Here is an 18,871-nt window from a genome sequence, read left to right on the forward strand (position 1 = left end):
CGTTTATCTGTCTTTACATGTGGATCCCTACATCTACTCTTCTGTCTCACTGACAGGGTCATCTGAAATTAGTACAACCTGGACCCACCCTATACATAGACTTAAACAAACACACACACACAGACAAAAGTTGTCCTTCTTTTGTTCTTTCGGCAGTACTCTAGACTACATGGCTTCCAATGTAATTTCTACCAATCATTTCCTGAAACTTGTTTCTATCTCTGGACTTGTTTCTGGACTGGCTGTTAATTTGTTTCTGCTTCTGGGGATGTTTGTGTTCTCACCGGCAGAGTCCCATATAAGAATTGATTATGATCATAATTGCCTTAGCCTTCCGACCTGTCTTTTGGCATTTCCACCATGCTCTTTATGCTTCCAGGGGTTCATTCGATTTCCACCCACCTTTTTTCATTTCACTGGTCAAATTTTCACATTCATCTGCTATAAACCTGGTAAGAGACCCCCTCTGGTCACTAATCTAGGCCTTTGGCACTACTGGTCATTCTGTCAGAGTGTGGTCTGCCCAATTGACCTGCGGGATACCCTTTAAATCCCCTGGGTGGTATTGACTTGCTGAATGCCCTTTAAATCCCCTGCGCAGTTTGACGTCTGTGAAGGTCTGTTTTGCGGTCACTCTCAGCACAGTCTCCTGCATGGTAACAGCCTTCGGGATACCTCTAAATCCCCTGCGCGGCTTCACCTACTATGTGGCTTTGCATTGCGGCTCTCTGTCCAGTTCTCTCAACTCGCATCCTACTACCCTGGTGCGCGCTTAAAGTACCAGTCCCACGAATGTGAGGTAGATCTTTCCTAACTATGGGTGATAAAATAAAAGGTACTCACCCCTTGATTGGTCTCCTCACTGTTGCAGTCCCGATGCAGTGTATCCTGCCCACTACGCCAAATGTAAGGATGAGGGCTTGCCCCAGTAGCCAAAAACACCTTGAGAGTCGGATGTCTTGTACAACTGAGCGATCTTTATTTACAAGCATGCAAAGAGAAGTCCTACGCTCACGAATGATTGTAGGGGTTCTGCTAGTACATTGTTCCAGTCGTCATTTTATACAGTTTTACAGGAGTTTTACTTGATAAACTGTTGCTTATTTACATTATCTTCCATCTATTGCCTTCCCTGATCTCTCATCCTGTCTCGGTTATATTATGCACCTCGTCAACCTCTTGATTACCCTATTCATAGGATTCTTAGGCTATTCATAGGATTTGGGTGTCTCCCTCCTGAGCTTGTTTCCTTCTGATTAGGCTATTCATAGGATTTGGGTGTCTCCCTCCTGAGCTCATTACCTTCTGATTCGGAATTCATATAATCCGTGTGTCTAGCAGGCAAGCTTTCTCGAATTACAGGGACCTAAGTTACGCCAAGTATCCCATGGTTCCCTATGCAAGTCTCCCCTACACTCTGAACACAAATGTCTGTAACAATCATGCATAATATAAGCTAGGAATTAAAGTGCTTATAGGATTGTTTTATATAATTGTCACTTTTCAGACTTTATTTGAGCATTTTTCCACAGAATGGATTTGCAAATCCATTACATTCAAGTGCTGTATTGTAAATTTGAGTGATTTCACACATGTTTACCTAATAACTATATGTATTATGCACTGCTATGCGTTGAGTTTGTGTTTACATTGACTAGGGAATCTGGTTTGTTGTCTCATCTCAGAGTTCCGACAAGCATCCAAACCTATTACTGTTGGGTGAAATATTAATTTGAACCCAGTACAGGGGTGTCTGCTGACAATCCACTCTTTATGGGGCGAGGTTTTTTGTTTGTTATTGGTTTGTCGACATGACAGAATGAACAAAAAGAGGAGAAAGATTCATCTTCAAGGTAAATCTGTCGGGATGGTCTGGTGAGAGAAAAAAAGTTTGTCCTAAGTTTAGTGCCAACTAAGCTTTTGTATGCTTTGTTCTGTTTCACTGCTAGACTGACAAAAAGCAAGTGATAGTTAGCCCACAAAGCCCAGCATGGCAGCATAGCTCATTATTTTTCTTAGTCACTGGGTGAGGTTTAAAGTTCAGTGAGTTTTGATTAAAATTGTTACTGTTCCTGTTCTTTTAAATGAAATTTTAAAAAAAATACTGGAAAGCTGAAATAGAAGCAGAAAATGTTGGAGACACTCAGCATGTCAGGCAGTATCTGCGGAGAGAGAAACAGAGTTAACTGCTGCCTGACCTGCTGTGTTTTTCTGGCATTTTCTTTCATATTTCACTTTTAAAACAAATGTTCACTTGCTGTCTGTAAGATAAAGCAGCTTAACAATTTGGATCTGGCCTTGTCTCACTGAAGTGTTTTCAGTCCTCTCATTAACTGATTAGAAAAACGTGAGGGAGAACCTTGCCCTTAGGAGCTTTGTGGTTGAGCTTGTTGTTTTACCTTCTTCTGGAATGGTGCTGTTGGTTTCTGGAAAGTCAGGTCATGAATCTTCTGTACATGTGCTATCCATCCTCTTGGATCCTCAGCTCCTGGGAAACTGTATCTAGAATAGTTTCCTTATTATCTTGCCTTCCTTAATCTCAGAAATGCTTGTACATCTGACTGCCCATAACTGACTGCTATTGCCGTACAACCTGACCTGTCTAACCTCTTGCTCTCTGGCAGAGATGTACATTCTGTCTTTTACAGAAACATCCTCTATCTACACTACATAAAGAACTGGAACTAAAAACAATGAGGTGCCAAGTTTCAAAGCACCCTCCTGCGTAACCTTGATTTTTAAAGAAACTCTCTTTTATTTGATTGACAAATTTGATTGACATGTCTGAAGAATTCATTTCTTTTTTTGTGTCAGTCACCTCAAACAGTCACGCTGCTGCCCCTGATGACCTCAGTTTGCTGGTAACTGTGGAATCCAGGAATGTCATGTGGAAGATTCATTCCCCGAACTTCTCTGTTTCTTCGTACAAAGAATGTTGTTCTTTTTTCACTTAGATAGTCACACAGTTATATCGTCTACTGAGCTATCTCTGGACTTTTGGCCTCAATGACCTAAACATCTATTTTCTGTGAGAACACTTCCCTCTTTTCGATACTTCATAGCCTTTTAGTTCAGTATCGTTACTGACTGCATTTTGAGGACGTATTTGAAGCAATGTTCAAGGCATCTCCAACAGTGCAGCACTCCCTTAATATTTACTGGAGTGTCAGCCTGGATTATGTGTGCAGTTCTCCACAGTGGGTCTTGAACCCACAACCTTCAGATTCAGAAGTGTGAGTGCTACCACTGGGCCACAGCTAACGTGGACATTTGTACTTGAGTCTCATCGCAAGCTGCTGGTGCTGGTTGCTCCTCTGCAGGCAGCTCGCCTTAATGAAGAGATCAGTGTTGAGCTGTCTTTCTTGCAAACAGCAGCCCTTAGGCAAGCTCTGGGAGGGGGCAGTTGAAGTGGGCTATGGATGAGGGGGGGGGGGGCCACGACTCACATGGGAGTCAGTCAAAGGAGCACTCCTGCTCTTCCTGGCCTGGCACCAGGGGTGGGTGTGTTTTAAGAAAATAAAATTTCAACTCGCATGTCAATGTCAGTATGGGGCTCACTGAAGGATCCAGAGTGGGACAGGCCAAAACATGCTCTGCTCATTGGCAACAAATATCATGATGCGATCCTATAACTGCTGTTAGGCCTCATAAATCTAAAGCCTGTTTTCAGCATCCATCTGTTTCGTCTAAAAATAGGGCCCCACAAATTTAGCACTGGGATTCACACCTGTACAGATTGGGAGCAGGCTGTCCCACTGCCACATTGAAAGGTTTTGTGCCTGACTTACACCTGGAAAATGGCTGCAATCCATACCAATTTCTACCCCAATAATTCAGTAGTGCCAATAATCTTTGCTTTTAACAAAGTAATTCACATTAGTTTGTGAGTGCCTCACAGCACCACAATACATTATAGGGTAAAGGCATGTATATGGGGCTCAATTTTCAGGCCCCACCGAGGTTGCAATCAGATATGGATGGTGTAGTATAATGTAATATAGGGTTGTCACTGGGAAGAATATGTAAATAGACTGTTAGCATCATTACAGGAAATGATGTAATATAATCTGTTCAGAACCTCATGTAGAATGTAAGTGGAAGCCTTAGATGCAAGACATGTGTAAATAAACTCCTGTTACTCGAACCATCAGACTCTTAGATGTTATGTACTAAACTAAGCCTTAATATTTATCAGAATATTACATGGTGGCAATGGTAAACTGAAAAAGAAGATGGAAAAATTTTTGCCCTTACTGGAGAACTTCGAAAAAGTAGCTGGACTGAACCAAGCTGAGGCGTGGCCGATATGGGTCTGGAGGTTTGCAAGGTATCGTACTATATTGGTTCTCGTGCAGAAGGCAGACAAGGAGCAAGTCAGTATGCTATTGTATGCAATGGGGGAATGTGCAGCCAACATTCTTATTGCTCAAGGCATAGAAGAAGAGAAGGCTACACATGAAGAAGTCAATAAGGCACTCAAGACTTACTTTAATGTGAGGAAAAATGTCCTGTGGAGCACATCAAATTTAATAAGTGTACCCAACAGAAAGGGGACAGCATTAATTTGTTTATCATTTATATAAACTCGCTGAGAATTGCGAATATGGGAAGAGCTGATTACAGACAGGATTATGATCGGTGTAGTAGATGATGCCCTTTCAGATCATCTACAGTCAAGGGATGATTTTGTGTTCAAGAAAGCGATTCAGTTGAACAGGCAAGCAGAAGTTAGAAAGTTTAACCAATTTGTCATTCGAGGGGACAGAGAGAGTTCAATCTGGAGAGTTGCAGACTCCATTGAGTACATAAAGAAAAAATGACAGTGAAAGGCAGGATGAGCAACTAGAGGCAGCAGAACTAATTGTAGTAGATGTGGCCGAGTGAGGCACCAGCAGAAAAACTACCCACCCAGAGAAGCAGAGTGTTTCTTATGCGAAAAGAGGGGACACTTTCAGTCAGTGTGTCTCAGTAAAAAAACAGCATTGAAATTATTAAAGGGAAATCCAGAGAGCATTAAAAAATTCAACGAAGTGCATGATGTACACAGTGTTGAAATACTTTTTTTTAGGGGAAATCCAAGGAAGAAGTGAGAATTGCTGGATGGCAGAAATTCTTGTGGAAGGTAACAAGATTAATTTTAATCTGGACACTGGAGCAGCAGTTTCAGTACTGCTTTGACCAGGTGAGAAAGGTGTCTAGGGGCCCTTTTCAGCCTTTACCTTGCCTTACTGTAACAGGATTTAATTTTAAACATACTATGTTTTGAGCTCCCCCTTGGTGAATCCTTGTTCACTGCTTTCCAATTATAAGGCAAGGAAATAAGCACAAACAGGCTTTCTTACGTTTAAAGAAGAAAGGTGAAATTTATTAAAACTTATACTTAAACTTTAAGTCAGTTAACACCTACGGATACATGCTGCGGCCCACACAGAAAGAGCAGAAAAAAAATAAAGTGAGAGGTTTGAGGCAATATCGGAAGAGTTTCTTGTTACTGTGCTTTGAGCTCACTGTAGAGTTCTTTTGTAGGTAGTTCTTGCTTGTAGGTATTTCTTGCTTTTCGTTGTGGCCCAGTATTCTTCTTAAACCTTGTTCACTGTGGGGAATTTTCTGTGTTGGGGTTCCTGTGTCTTCAATGGATTCCAAAGCTGGTGTGAAAGAAATGAGAGCAGACAGAAGAGGCTGCGGTAAGCCAGCCATTTGAGGTCTTTTCAGTCCAGGAGCAAACAACTTTCTGCCAGTTCAAACTCTGTGGCAAGTTCAACTTCATGCAACAGCCAGTTAGACATGTGACCAAACAGGTCTGACCACGTCTTCTGTGCATTGTGAGCAGGGACTGGTTCCTTTATTCCAACACTGTCTGCTAGTATGTAAAAATATCTTTCCAGGAGAGGTTTGAGGGGCTTGGGAACCCTTCTCTTCGACCTAGCAACAATTTGAAATTTCATGTCCATGTGGCAAAATTAATGTGCCTCATTCTTGGCAGGTGGGAGCCTGCATGACAATACTATCAGACACAGAACAGTGGCTGAAAAAGGAAAGTCTCAAACCAACAGGTAAAAAATTATATAAGCCTGAATGTTGAAGGTAATAGGAGAGTTGAGAACAATATTGAGTTACCAGGAAAATAAATTCCTGAGACATTATGTGTTATCAAAAATCAAAGTTGTTCTCTGCTCAGCAGAATGGCTTGCATAGAGCTGAACTAATATGTAGATTAGAAGAGCTCAAATGTACAGAAGAGCAGCCTAGAGATTTTAGGGCTGAATTTCGACAACTATTCAGAGGATTGGAGAAGTTAAAAATGGCATACCACATCACTCTGAGAAAGGTTGCAGAGCCAGTGTGTTTTTATAGACCTAGGAAAGTTCCACATCCACTCCTAGCAAAAGTTAAAAACAAAATCAAATTAATGACAAAACAAGGAGACATTTCACCTGTAACAAAACCTACAGGACGGTGCTCAGGTATGGTCCCAGTGAAGAAACCTAATGGGTCCATTCAAATTTCTGTTGGCCACACACAGCTGAATAAGGCAGTGGAAAAGGAAATACATCGAAAGTCATCAGTAGATGAGAGTTTGGCAAAGCTAGAGAAGAGCTCAATTTTTACCAAATTGGACACTAACAGTGGATTTTGGCAATTACCATTGGATGAGGAATTTGAACTCTTAACAACATGTATAAAAACATTTGGTAGATTCAGTTTTAACAGATTACCGCTTGGAATTACGTCTGCACCAGAGATCTTTCAAAGGACGATGTCATGAATCCTAGAAGGATTAGATGGAATACAAGAGTGAAAGCAGCACAACTGAGATTGGAAGAAGCAGGTCTCACATTAAATGAGAAATGTGTTTTGTCACAGCCAATGGTAAGATTTCTTGGACATATAATTGATGGGTCTTGTATTAGAGCAGATCCACAAAAGACAAAAGTGATGAAGGACTTCCCGGAGCCTATCAACATGACAAACCTTCAAAGATTTATGGGACCGGTGAATCAATTAGGAAAATTTCTACCAAATTTAGGCATGATCAATGAGCCATTACGACAGTTGTTGAAAAACAATAATGTTTGATGCTGGAAAGAAGTCCAACAAGAATCCTTTGAGAAAATCAAGAACGTGCCTGTATCATCAGACGTGTTAGCACGTTATGACCCGAAGCTATCCACCATCATATCCACCATTCGGATGCGTTATTTATGGGATTGGAAGCAGTCCTATTTCAAGTGCAGAGAGATTGGCGATGCAGACCTGTATATTTTGCTTCAGGTCATTAACAGAAACAGAGCAGAGATTCGCAGTCATAGAAAAGGAATTGTTGGCAGCAACTTGGGCATGTGAAAAATATTCAGATTACGTCCTAGGCCTTCAATTTAAAATTGAAGCAGATCATAAACCATTGTTAACTCTATTAAACACAAGGGAGCTTGCGAAATTACCTCCAAGAAAACCGAGATTTAGATTGAGATTGATGAGATTTGATGCAAAAACTAAATATGTTCCAGGGAAACAGCAAATCACAGCAGACGCTTTATCACATATTTCATCAGCAGAACCTGAAGAAGGAGATATATTGCTTCTTGAAGAACTAGAAGTTTTTGCTTTGATGACGACAACAAATTTATCTGCGACAGCTCAGAAACTGAGTGAGATCAGGACTGCGCAGGAAATAGACAAAGTATGTGTGGCAATTAAGGAATATTGCTTGAATGGAAGACCAGTGTATATGCCATATATCCCTGTTCTGAGGCAGTATTATGAACAGAGGGGTCATCTAAGCATTGTTGATGATTTATTGATCGACGATGACAGATTAGTTATTCCTAGAGTATTGAGATTAGAGATCTTGGAGAGATTCCACCAAGGCCATTTGGGAATAACAAAGTGTAGAGACAGGGCAAGACATTCAGTATGGTGGCCTCGTATATCAAAAGTAATTGAAGTGATGATATTGAGATGTATCACGTGTGCCATCAATCGTCATGAGAAGAAGGAACCCACTCATGTCACAATAATAAAAGCAAAACACTGAAGATGCTGGAAATCTGAAATAAAAACAAGAAATGCTGGAAATACTCAGCAAGTCTGGCAGCATATGCGGAGATAGAAGCAGAGTTAACATTTCAGGTCCGTGACCCTTCATCAGAACTGGCAAATATTGGAAATGTAATAGGTTTCAAGCAAGTAAAATGGGGGTGGGGCAAGAGATAACGAAAGAGGTGTTGATAGGACAAGGTCACAGAGAATAACTGACCAGAAGGTAAATGGAATGTTAATGGTGTGGTGAAAGACAAAGCATTAGTGCAGAGAGGGTGGAAATTGACCAGAAAATGAACAGCATGGCCCCAAGTACAAACATGAAAAAAAACACTGGGTAGGCACAGTAGAAACAAACTAAATTAAAATAAACAAATAAAAAAGAAAAAAGAACTAAAAATAAAAAAGGGGGGGGGGCCCGTAATGCTCTGAAATTATTGAACTCAATGTTCAGTCTGGCAGGCTGTAGCATACCTAATCGTTAAATGAGGTGCTGTTCCTCGAGCTTACGTTGATGTTCACTGGAACACTGCAGCAATCCAGGACAGAGATGTGGGCATGAGAGCAGGTGGGTGTGTTGAAATGGCCAGCAACCGGAAGCTCGGGGTCATGCTTTCAGACTGAGCGGAGGTTCCGTGAAGCGGTCACCCAATCTGCATTTGGTCCCCCCAGTGCAGAGGAGACCACATTGTGAGCAGTGGATACAGTATACTAAATTGAAAGAAGTACAAGTAAATTACTGCTTCACCTGAAAGGAGTGTTTGGTGCCTTGGATAGTGAGGAGAAAGAAGGTAAATGCGCAGGTATTACACCTCCTGTGATTGCAGGGGAAGGTGCCGTGAGAAGGGGATGAGGTGGTGGGGGTAATAGAGGAGTGGACCAGGGTGTCGCGGAGGGAACAATCCCTTTGGAATGCTGACGGGGAGGGGAGGGGAAGATGCGTTTGGTAGTGGCATCACGCTGGACATGACGGAAATGGCGGAGGATGATCCTTTGGATGTGGAGGCTGGTGGGGTGGAAAGTGAGGACAAGGGGAACCCTGTCGCGGTTCTGGGAGGGAGGGGAAGAGGTGGGTGTAGAGGTGCGGGAAATGGGCCAGACACGGCTAAGGGCCCTGTCAACCACAGTGGGGGGGAATGTTCGGTTGAGGAAAAGGAAGACATATCAGAAGCGCTGTCGTGGAAGGTTGCATCATCAGAGTAGATGCGTTGGAGACGGAGAAACTGGGAGAGTGGAATGGAGTCCTTACAGGAGGCAGGGTGTGAAGAAGTGTAGTCGAGGTAGCTGTGGGAAATGGTGGGATTATAATGAATATTAGTAGACAGCCTATCCCCAGAGATGGAGACAGAGAAGCAGAGGAAGGGAAGGCAAGTGTTGGAGATGGACCATGTAAAGGTAAGAGAAGGGTGGAAATTGGAAGCAATTTTGTTAACGTTTTCAGTTCGGGGCGGGAGCAGGAAACAGCACCAACACAGTCATCAATGTACTGGATAAAGAGTTGGGGGAGGGGGCCTGAGTAGGACTGGAACAAGGAATGTTCAACATATCCCACAAAAAGACAGGCATAACTAGGACCCATGTGGGTACCCATAGCAACACCTTTTACTTGAAGGAAGTGAGTGGAGTTGAAGGAGAAGTTGTTCAATGTGAGAACAAGTTCAGCCAGGTGGAGGAGGGTGCTGATGGATGGGGACTGGTTGGGCCTCTGTTCAAGGAAGGACCGGAGAGCCCTCAAACCGTCCTGGTGGGGGATGGAGGTGTAGAGAAATTGGATGTCCATAGTGAAGAGGAGGCAGTTGGGGCTAGGAAACTGGAAATTGTCAAAATGACGTAGGGCATCAGAAGAGTCACGGATGTAGGTGGGAAGAGACTGGACCGGAGAGAAAAGATAGAGTCAAGATAGGAAGAAATAAGTTCAGTGGGGCAGGAACAGTCCTGTTTGTGGATTTTGGGAAGGAGGTAGAAGAGGGCTGTCCAGACTTGGGGGACTATGAGTTTGGAAGCTGTAGAGGGAAGATCTCCAGAGGAGATGAGGTCAGTGACAGTCCTGTGGACAGTAGCTTGATGTTCGGTGGTGGGGTAGTGATCCAGGGGGAAATAGGAGGAAGTGTCTGAGAGTTGGCGCTGAGCCTCTGCAAGGTAGAGGTCGGTATGCCAGACAACAACAGCACCACCCTTGTCTGCAGGTTTGATGACAATGTCAGGGTTAGACCTGAGAGAACGGAGTGCGGCAAGTTCAGAGGGGAACCGGTTAGAGTGAGTGAGGGGGGCAGAGAAATTGAGACGGCCGATGTCTCGCCGACAGTTTTCAATGAAAAGATCAAGAGCGGGTAAGAGGCTAGAGGGAGGAGTCCAGGTTGAGGGAGAATGCTGTAGGTGGATGAATGGGTCTGCTGGTTGGGGGGAGGATTCCTAGTGATAGAAGTCAGCACGGAGGCGAAGGCGACGGAAGAAGAGCTCAACGTCATGCCGAGTACAAAATTCATTGAGGTGGGGCCGTAAGGGGATAAAGCTGAGTCCTTTGCTGAGTAGGGAACATACAGCGTCAGAGAGGGGAAGGTCAGAGGGTATCGTGAATACACGGCAAGGGGTCAGATCAGAAGGGGTGGGGTCAGAGGGAAGTGAAGGGGAAGAAGGTTCTGGAGGGGCATTAGTCCCCATCCGCTGCTGGAGCTTGTGTTTCTTAACACCTGAAAAGAAGAAAATGTTTTTTGTTAATGTGTCGGATAAGAAACTGCGGAATGGAACAGCACATGTCATCTTCTTTTCCATCTAGACCATGGGAGTGTCTAGGTATAGATCTTTTTGAGCATAGGAGTAAAATGTTCCTAATAGTAGTCGATTATTATTCAAGGTGGATTAAAGTTAAACAACTACAAACCTTCGTGTGACTCCTGAGGCCCTACATCTGTGCCCAGCTGAGCAGGGCTGTGTTTATCCTCCCTCTTCGAGAGGAACTGTCCTCTACCTCAGGCACATCCTCCTGCCCATTAGTGCCATGCTCCTCACCCAGTGACAAACTCTCTCACCACACGTGAGTAACAACCAAGGTGAAAGTATCTGCGCTGGTGGACGATGTGCATGTCAGGTGTGACGGTGCCTCTGTTTTCAGCTGTTCCTCCCAGGCTACTGCTTGGGAGGAAAAAGGTCTCCATGGATGAACTGCTGCATCTGTGAGAGACACAATTAAGATAATGAGAACTAGACTTGGAGAGTAAAAGCCTCTGCCGTGCTGAGGCTTCCCAATAGAAATCAGTCTTCAGCATGCTGTCGGGTGCAATGCATCCCCTCAATGAGCTCAGTGCCATCTGAAGTCACCATCTGCACACTGACTCCCCAAATCGCCAGGGTCAATTTCCTTCTGGTCAGTAATCCTGGAAATCCCCTTTGCTCATTCCTCCTACGGAGGAATATAGGAGATGAAAATAGGAGAACACCTTCTCCTATTTCAGCCCTCTCCCTCGCATTGTGTGCCTGCTTTTCCTGCATAGACAGAGGAGAGTAAGATAAGGCACCACTGTGCTCTATGGCCAGTGCCAGTTGCTCCTGTTCATTAGCAGCTGTGTGCCTCAGTGGTGACAGATGCTCGGCAGCATTATGGCTCTGAGCCATTCTGAAGGGTCCTTAAGTGACACAAACCCTTCCCATGTTCAGGAGCAGCATGTGGCCTCAGGCTCCTCAGCTTGTGTATCTGCTGGAAGGTGAATACCCAAGGACTTGCCCTGAGGGTTGGAGATGCCACCTACCTTGCCAGAGAGTATAACGTTGTTGAACAGTTTCCAGCACTGGATCCAGGATCTACATGTCACGCTTCTGCCAAACACAATCCTTGCTATGTCTCACCGGGCTTGCTTTGTGTGTACAGTTGGCCTCCACCTCCCACCCTCAGAGATGAGGACCTCCCTCCTCTTGCTCACAGCCTCCAACTTTGCATCTAGGTCAGCATCAGAGAACCTGAGGGTAGTTTTACCCTGGATTCCAGGCCTCTGACTCGCCTGAGACATTTTCCAAAGGTCAGCTAAGTGATTTAAACAGCAGCCACTGAAATGGCTGCCTTTGTCTGTTGAAATCGGGCTCGCACTTTAGGAATACCGCCTCTGTTCCTGCCCCCGCGGCCGCTAATTGGACAGCAAACCCATCTCCACATCAATTAAAGGGTTGCACCTGTGAATATCAGACATAATTTCTGATTCTCCCTGGGGCGGGTTCATGACCAGAAATCATCCCAGCTTCCGTTCCCCGCCCCAACCCAAAGATTCAGCCTATGGAGTTAGGTAGCAGGTCAGCCTGTTCTCATTGGTGGAACAGGCTCGAGGGGCTAAGGGGCTTTCACCTTTTCCTATGTTCCTATTTCGTCAATTCACCTCATAATACATAGGTGTAGAGTTTCTGCTTTGGGTGCAATCAGGTGCAAGGTGTGCTTTTTTTGAAGTGAAATTGTGGTTCAAATTTTACCGAAACATACTTGCATTGACACAAACATAAAATCTTCCATGAACCAGTGCAATCGGGCAGTGTAATAAAGCATAATTTTTTCTTTCCATTAAAAAATATTCGCATATTTTAGATTGGTATTTAGCCTGGTGTAGTTTTGTTAGTACAGCTGAAGAGGGGTTCATCTCAAAAGAAAGCATTTTAATGTCTAGTCCTGAATAGCCTGATTTTAAATCACTGAAAATGATTTTTAAAAATCACCTGTACAGAACTATTTACAAGTTTCGTTGATATACTCTAGTCATTATCTAGTAAATATTGTTCGATGTGTAAAAACTATTAAAACACACCTACTAGTGCATGTGTGCCCAGAAAAACATGCTCAATTTGAAGAATCATCCTCATTATTTTGATCTGGAGATGTGGCTAGTTTTGTGGGCGAAGCCAGCTTCCAGCGCAATACTTTTTAAATCAACATTAAGGATTATAGAAACTTGATTTGTGCTGAATGTAAATTGTGTTTAAAATTCTCCGATCCTCTACGTTGGTTTGGCTGGTTTCAAATGGATGGTGCTGATAACATGAATGCAAACTAGCTGAAGCTCTAGACTAATAATTATAAGAACAAAGCAAGACTTGCATTTATATAACACCTTCCACAACCTCAGGACATTCCAAAGCGCTTTACAGCCAATGAAGTAGTTTTGAATTGTCGTCAATGTTGTAATGTAGTAAACACAACAGCCAATTTGTGCACAGCAAACTCCTACAAACAGCAATGTGACACTGACAGGTTAATATGTTTGTTATGTTGATTGAGGAATAAATATTGGCCATAACTCCCCTGCTCTTCAGATCTTTTCCATCCACTTGCAAGAAAGCAGATAGGACCTTGATTTAATGTTTCATCTGTAGGATAGCAATTCCAACAGTGCCACACTCACTGGTATATCAGTCTAGATTTTTTTTGTGTGTAAGTCTCTTAAAGGGGATTTGAACTTTCAACTTTCTAATTTCAGAGGTGCAAGTGCTACTAAATGAGCCACAGCTGACATTAATGGTTTAATCTGCATGCAGAGCATGCCAGTCCACACTTCACTTTGAAGCAGTTAAAAGTTAAAAATTAACAAACATAATTGCTAATTTTGATTGAATACTGATACAGCTGAAATGATTTAAATCAGACTGGCATAACGTAATCTAGCTCCAACATCTGCCACCCAATTACTGCATGATTCAAACTTTATAAATATTCATGAAAAACGCTGAATGGTTCCATAAAATCATTGGCTAACAAAATTTTGTGTCAGAATAATATTTCATTCGTGCTTTTTGTTTTATGTAAAGTGGATTAGTAGCAAACCCAAGCTGTAATGCAAGGAGACAACGCATGCTTTGTTTGTAGAAATGCCAATTATGAGATGTGACATGATAAAGGATTAATCAGGCCAAGAGATCACAAATCCATTTTAACACATTTACCTGGTCTAATGTTTTAACTGTGGTATTTTGCAAAATAAGGACAAAACATTTAATAGAACATTTTCAACTTTATAGCTGATATCTTTGTTGGTGGTTGCAGTAGAAATGATTGGAAGTGCTCAGATTCCTGTTTCTTCCCTCAGCAATTTTTCTCCCCCCTTTTTCCGAAGGCATGCACTGGGAATTTCCTCAACAGTCTCCCAATTAGCTGCTGTAACTTGAGACGATGTTTGGCAGAGAGACTGTTTCAGATCCACTAATCTTCTTTTATGGCAGCCAAACAGGAGCATCTCAAAGGAAATTCACTCCTGTTGACTTGCTGGGGTACTTGTTTCATGAGAATCAATGCCAGTCTCGTTGAGTTGGACCATGGAGGAGAGATGGTCGAGAGGATGGCATAATTGACCATGTTGAATCCGATGGAAAAGTAAAGGAATGCAAAGAAAGCACTTAAAATATAATGCCTTTCACAACATCCCAAAGCATTTACAGCTAATTAAGTACTTTTAAAGTGTAGTCACTGTTATAATAGAGAGAAAAGTGGCAGTCAATTTGTACACAGCCAAGGTCCCACAGGCAGCAATGAAATAAATGATGATATCATGTTTTCAAATGTTGATTGAGGAAGAAATGTCAGTCATGCCGTCAGTTGAACTCTCGCACTCTTCTCTGAAGTGTGCTACGAGGTCTTTTAAGCCTACCTGAGAGAACGTCAATTTAACATCTTATCTGAAAGATAGCACCTGCAACAGTGCAGTGCTCCCTCAGTACTGCACTGAGGCAGCAGTCTAGATTAGGAGCAGAAGTTTCTGGGGCTTAAACCAATGGCCTTCATATTCAGAAGCAAGAAAGCTGCCACTGAGCCAAATCTAATATTATATACCTAAGGAGGGATAAATAAATATGAGCAGAATACTAGAGAATATCATTAATGACTTTGACCAAAGTGGTATCAGTGCTGTGGGAATGGTGGAAATGAAACTGAAGAGAGTGGAATAGAGAGTTGTGAGAGATGTGTGCACACAGCTGAGAGGCAGTGAGACATTCAACAACGTTGGAGAACATGCAAAGGTAAAAGATTGGGTGGTCATTGGAGAGCTGGATGAGTGAAGAGAAGACTTTTTGAAGTGTTGTGGGCAAGGGTGCCAATAATGCAAGTTTTGAAAAGCAGCAGAAAATACCTGAATAGAAGGAACTATTAATAATATTGGCATGCACTTGGCACTAGAAAGATGGTTGAGAGTTTAGGAATTGGGTGGAAAGAGATGAGGGGGGTGAGTTGTGACATGAAATTGGAGAGAATAGGGATGAAGATTGGACAGAACCTGCATGGTCAGGATGAGCCAGGTATAAATAGGAAGTTGGCCGCAGCAAGGCGAGACAATTGAAGTAATTATGCAAATGATATAAATCTTTGAAAGAAAGCTGCTCATGCTTGGTGTTACAGGCAAATGTGGAGAGGATGAGGGAATGTGTCTAAGGAAGTGATTTTTCATGGAGAAAAAATTGTGTTGAATGTTGATGATCCTGGAATAACAAGAGCAATTGATCATTGTTACGACCAGGTGAGAAAGGTGTTCGGGGTCTTTTACTGTCTTCACCTGGTCTTATTGTAACAGGGTTTTAATTTTAAACACGTTGTGTTTTGAGCTCCCGCTTGGTGAATCCTTGTTCACAGCTTTCCAATTATAAGGCAAAGAAATGAGCACACCAGGTTTTCTTAGGTTTAAAGAAGAAAAGTGAAATTTATTAAACTTATTTAAACTCTAATTTGGTTAACGCCTATGGATATACGACGCGCCCACGCTAGCATGCACACGCAATACACATATGCAAATAGGAACAGAAAAGAGCATAAGAAAAATAAAGTAGAGAGGTTTGAGGCAGTCCCTGAAGGAGGTTTCTTGTTACTCTTTCTGTGTTTCCAGCTCGCCGTAGAGTCTTTGAATGTAAACAGCTCTTACTTTTCGTTGGCGCCCAGTATTCTTAAACCTTGTTCATGTAGGAGACCTTTTTCTCTTTGAGTTCACATGTCTTCAATGGGTCTTCCGTTCCGTGAGAAAGAGATGGGAGCAGAGAGGAGAGACGCTTTCTCAGTCCAGGAGCAAACAGCCTTCTGAGGTTTGTTCTCTCAGCAAGTTCAAATTCAAACAGCCAGTTAGTGACTAAACTGGCTTGACCAGGTCTTCTGTGTATTGGAGAATCAGGAGCTGGGTCCTTTGTTCCAACACTGTCTGCTAGCATGCAAATGTCTTTCTAGTCAGGGGCTTGGCAATTCCTTGTGATAGGCCCTCTTTACTTACCAGCCACAATTTTAAGTTTTAATGTTCATGTGGCAAAATAATGTGTGCCTCAGTCATGGTAGGTGGGGGGCTTGCCTGACATCATGAAGAGGGAAGTGCAGTTTTGCTTCATAAGGTCCAGCTAAATTTGGGGACAGACAATAAAATCTATCATCTACCATGTGTGCTGAGCACTGCAGTCCTCAGGAAGGATAGGGATGATAGGTAGTGAATGACAGTGGCATGTGAGTTTGCATCAGTAGCTACTTTCAGAGCCTCAGCTAAGCGACAAGAGGATGACACCAAGCAGATATGTTACCACAGGGAACTCTAAAGGGTTAATGAGCCTGTACTGCTCGCACACCTTAGTCCCCAATTACAGAATAACATTAACGGAGGTCTAAGATACCAGCTCCCAATTACCTCATCTGAGCATCATTATGCAGAACTCAAGTAGAACCAAAGGGAGAGACTTATTAAAAATAAATGAATGGAAAAGGTAATTTGCTAAATTAAATAATAAATGCAGAGCTTCTTTTTTAAATCTACAATCTGCTGTATTTCTACATTTTGTTCAAAATGGAGGTTCCCTCTATCACCACTATACCATAGAAAAGTGATCTAAAAATACTCCTGTACCACAACACAAGAAAGTAAGGGGGTTTGGGACTTTTAACCACACAGGATGGGCTAGGGGGAGTTAAAGTTAAAAAATTTGGAAACCTGACCCCAACCTGCATCCAACTCAGAAGCTGAAGGAAGGTGAGAAAGTCCTGATCCAGCAGGTATGTGCCTTTATAGCACTGCTTGTGGGCCAGGAAGAGCAGCAGTGCTTCCCCACCCCCACCAACTCCCCTGTCCCCCAAGCAAACCTGCTTCCCTCGCCATGATCAGCTGACACCCCCACCGCGCCCACTCCCGCTACCCCACCGGGCTCCAAGATATCCTCCTGGCCTTCGATCTCCTCTTCCCTCCTCTCCACTCTCCAACTGCGGCCTACCAGCACCAGATATAAACCCTGGCAGCCACCGGCTGGGATAAGATAGGAAAAACATTTAAATAAGATTCTTCTCTTAAATTTGGCAGGACATCTGGGTTACCCACATTATGAATCCCCTCCCCTGGATTTAGGAGGATATATGAGCTACGCATCCCTTTTGCTAATAAAACTCCTGTTCTCACACTGGACTAACTGGCATCCATGAAATTGATCCTGACCCAGGAACGAAGGAATGAATTTAGAAAGTCACACACAGCTAGATCTCACAGGCAGCAATGAGATAAACTGGGCAATATTAGTTCAGGAATAAATGGACAAGAGTGGAACTCCCTGCTCACCTTTGACTAGTGCCATGGGATCATTTATGTAATGTTTCTCATTGGCTGTAAAGCACGTTGGAATGTCATGAGGTCACGATAGGCACTATATAAATGTGAGTCTTTATTTAAAGCAGCATGGATGAAAATGCTGAAGTCCCTGCACTAAATGATTAATCCACATTATGAGATCATTCTGCAGTGGGGCTTAAAATCCATGACATCCTGACTCAGAGCATGACCACTGAGCCAAACTGACAAAGAGTATGCAAAAGGGGATGGTGAAGGGTGCCACTTCATTTTTGCTAAGACTTTCATGAGCTTATGCACTAGTTTTCTTTTGCTCACTCCCCACCCCATACAGTTCACTTTATTACAATCAATTTGTTTGCCAATACAGCTCTTCTAACTAATCACAGGGGGCAATTTTATTATTTGGAACATGTACGCTTTCTATCAGTAGCACCCTGGACTTCACGGAACATGCCATTTTGAATAAACCTATTGTACTCTTTCTTGTCCTTGGGGAAAATGTTGAAATTGTTTTCTTGAGCAAGCAATGCATCAGTCAACTGTTTTATACAATAATATACTATTGACTGAGCAACAGGCTATTGATAATCCTCACTGGCCTGCTGGAAAGAGAATGAGTTGACAAATGTTCAAAGTGACTGTCCCCTTGACTGTCACTGGTAGTGCAGTGCCTGCTGTTACAACTTAGCTAGCCCAGCAGTGAAGGATAGAACTCTGGAGCCTAGTATTTATACACTATATAAAGCTTTTATTTACAGAGACACACATGGCACATTGTGCACCTCCAAGCAACAACCACACTTTCAGCTTGCTCCTATATATATGAGCTCAAGTGAGTCTTGAATTAGTGAGTCTTGAATTAATACCCACCACCTGAATACAACTGACATCCAGATTGATGTACAATTAACACTGCTTTGTTGTACAGCTCCTACAATAAGTAACACAACCCAGTTATAAACTCCTGAGTGAATCTGAGCCCACAAAGGCATTGCTCCTTGGTAACATCCAGATAATTCTATCAAGCATGGTATACTCAGAACCAGGTATGGCAATCACAGATCCTAATCATGCTCTTCCTTTTCTTCCAAGTATCAAATATACATATGACCCCAAAGGGAACTTCTAATGCAAGATGAATGGAGGCAGAGCCCAAATATTCCCCCCGAGGAGTTCCTGTTTTCTACACAGTGAATATTATTTAAGATCAAAAGTTAAATGACAAAAAGAGACTGTTGTTAGTTGCTCCTCAAAACTTTTCACTTCTCTAGTACAATCAAGTA

The sequence above is a fragment of the Heterodontus francisci genome, chromosome 7 (assembly GCF_036365525.1).
Source record: "Heterodontus francisci isolate sHetFra1 chromosome 7, sHetFra1.hap1, whole genome shotgun sequence".
Classification (NCBI taxonomy): domain Eukaryota; kingdom Metazoa; phylum Chordata; class Chondrichthyes; order Heterodontiformes; family Heterodontidae; genus Heterodontus; species Heterodontus francisci.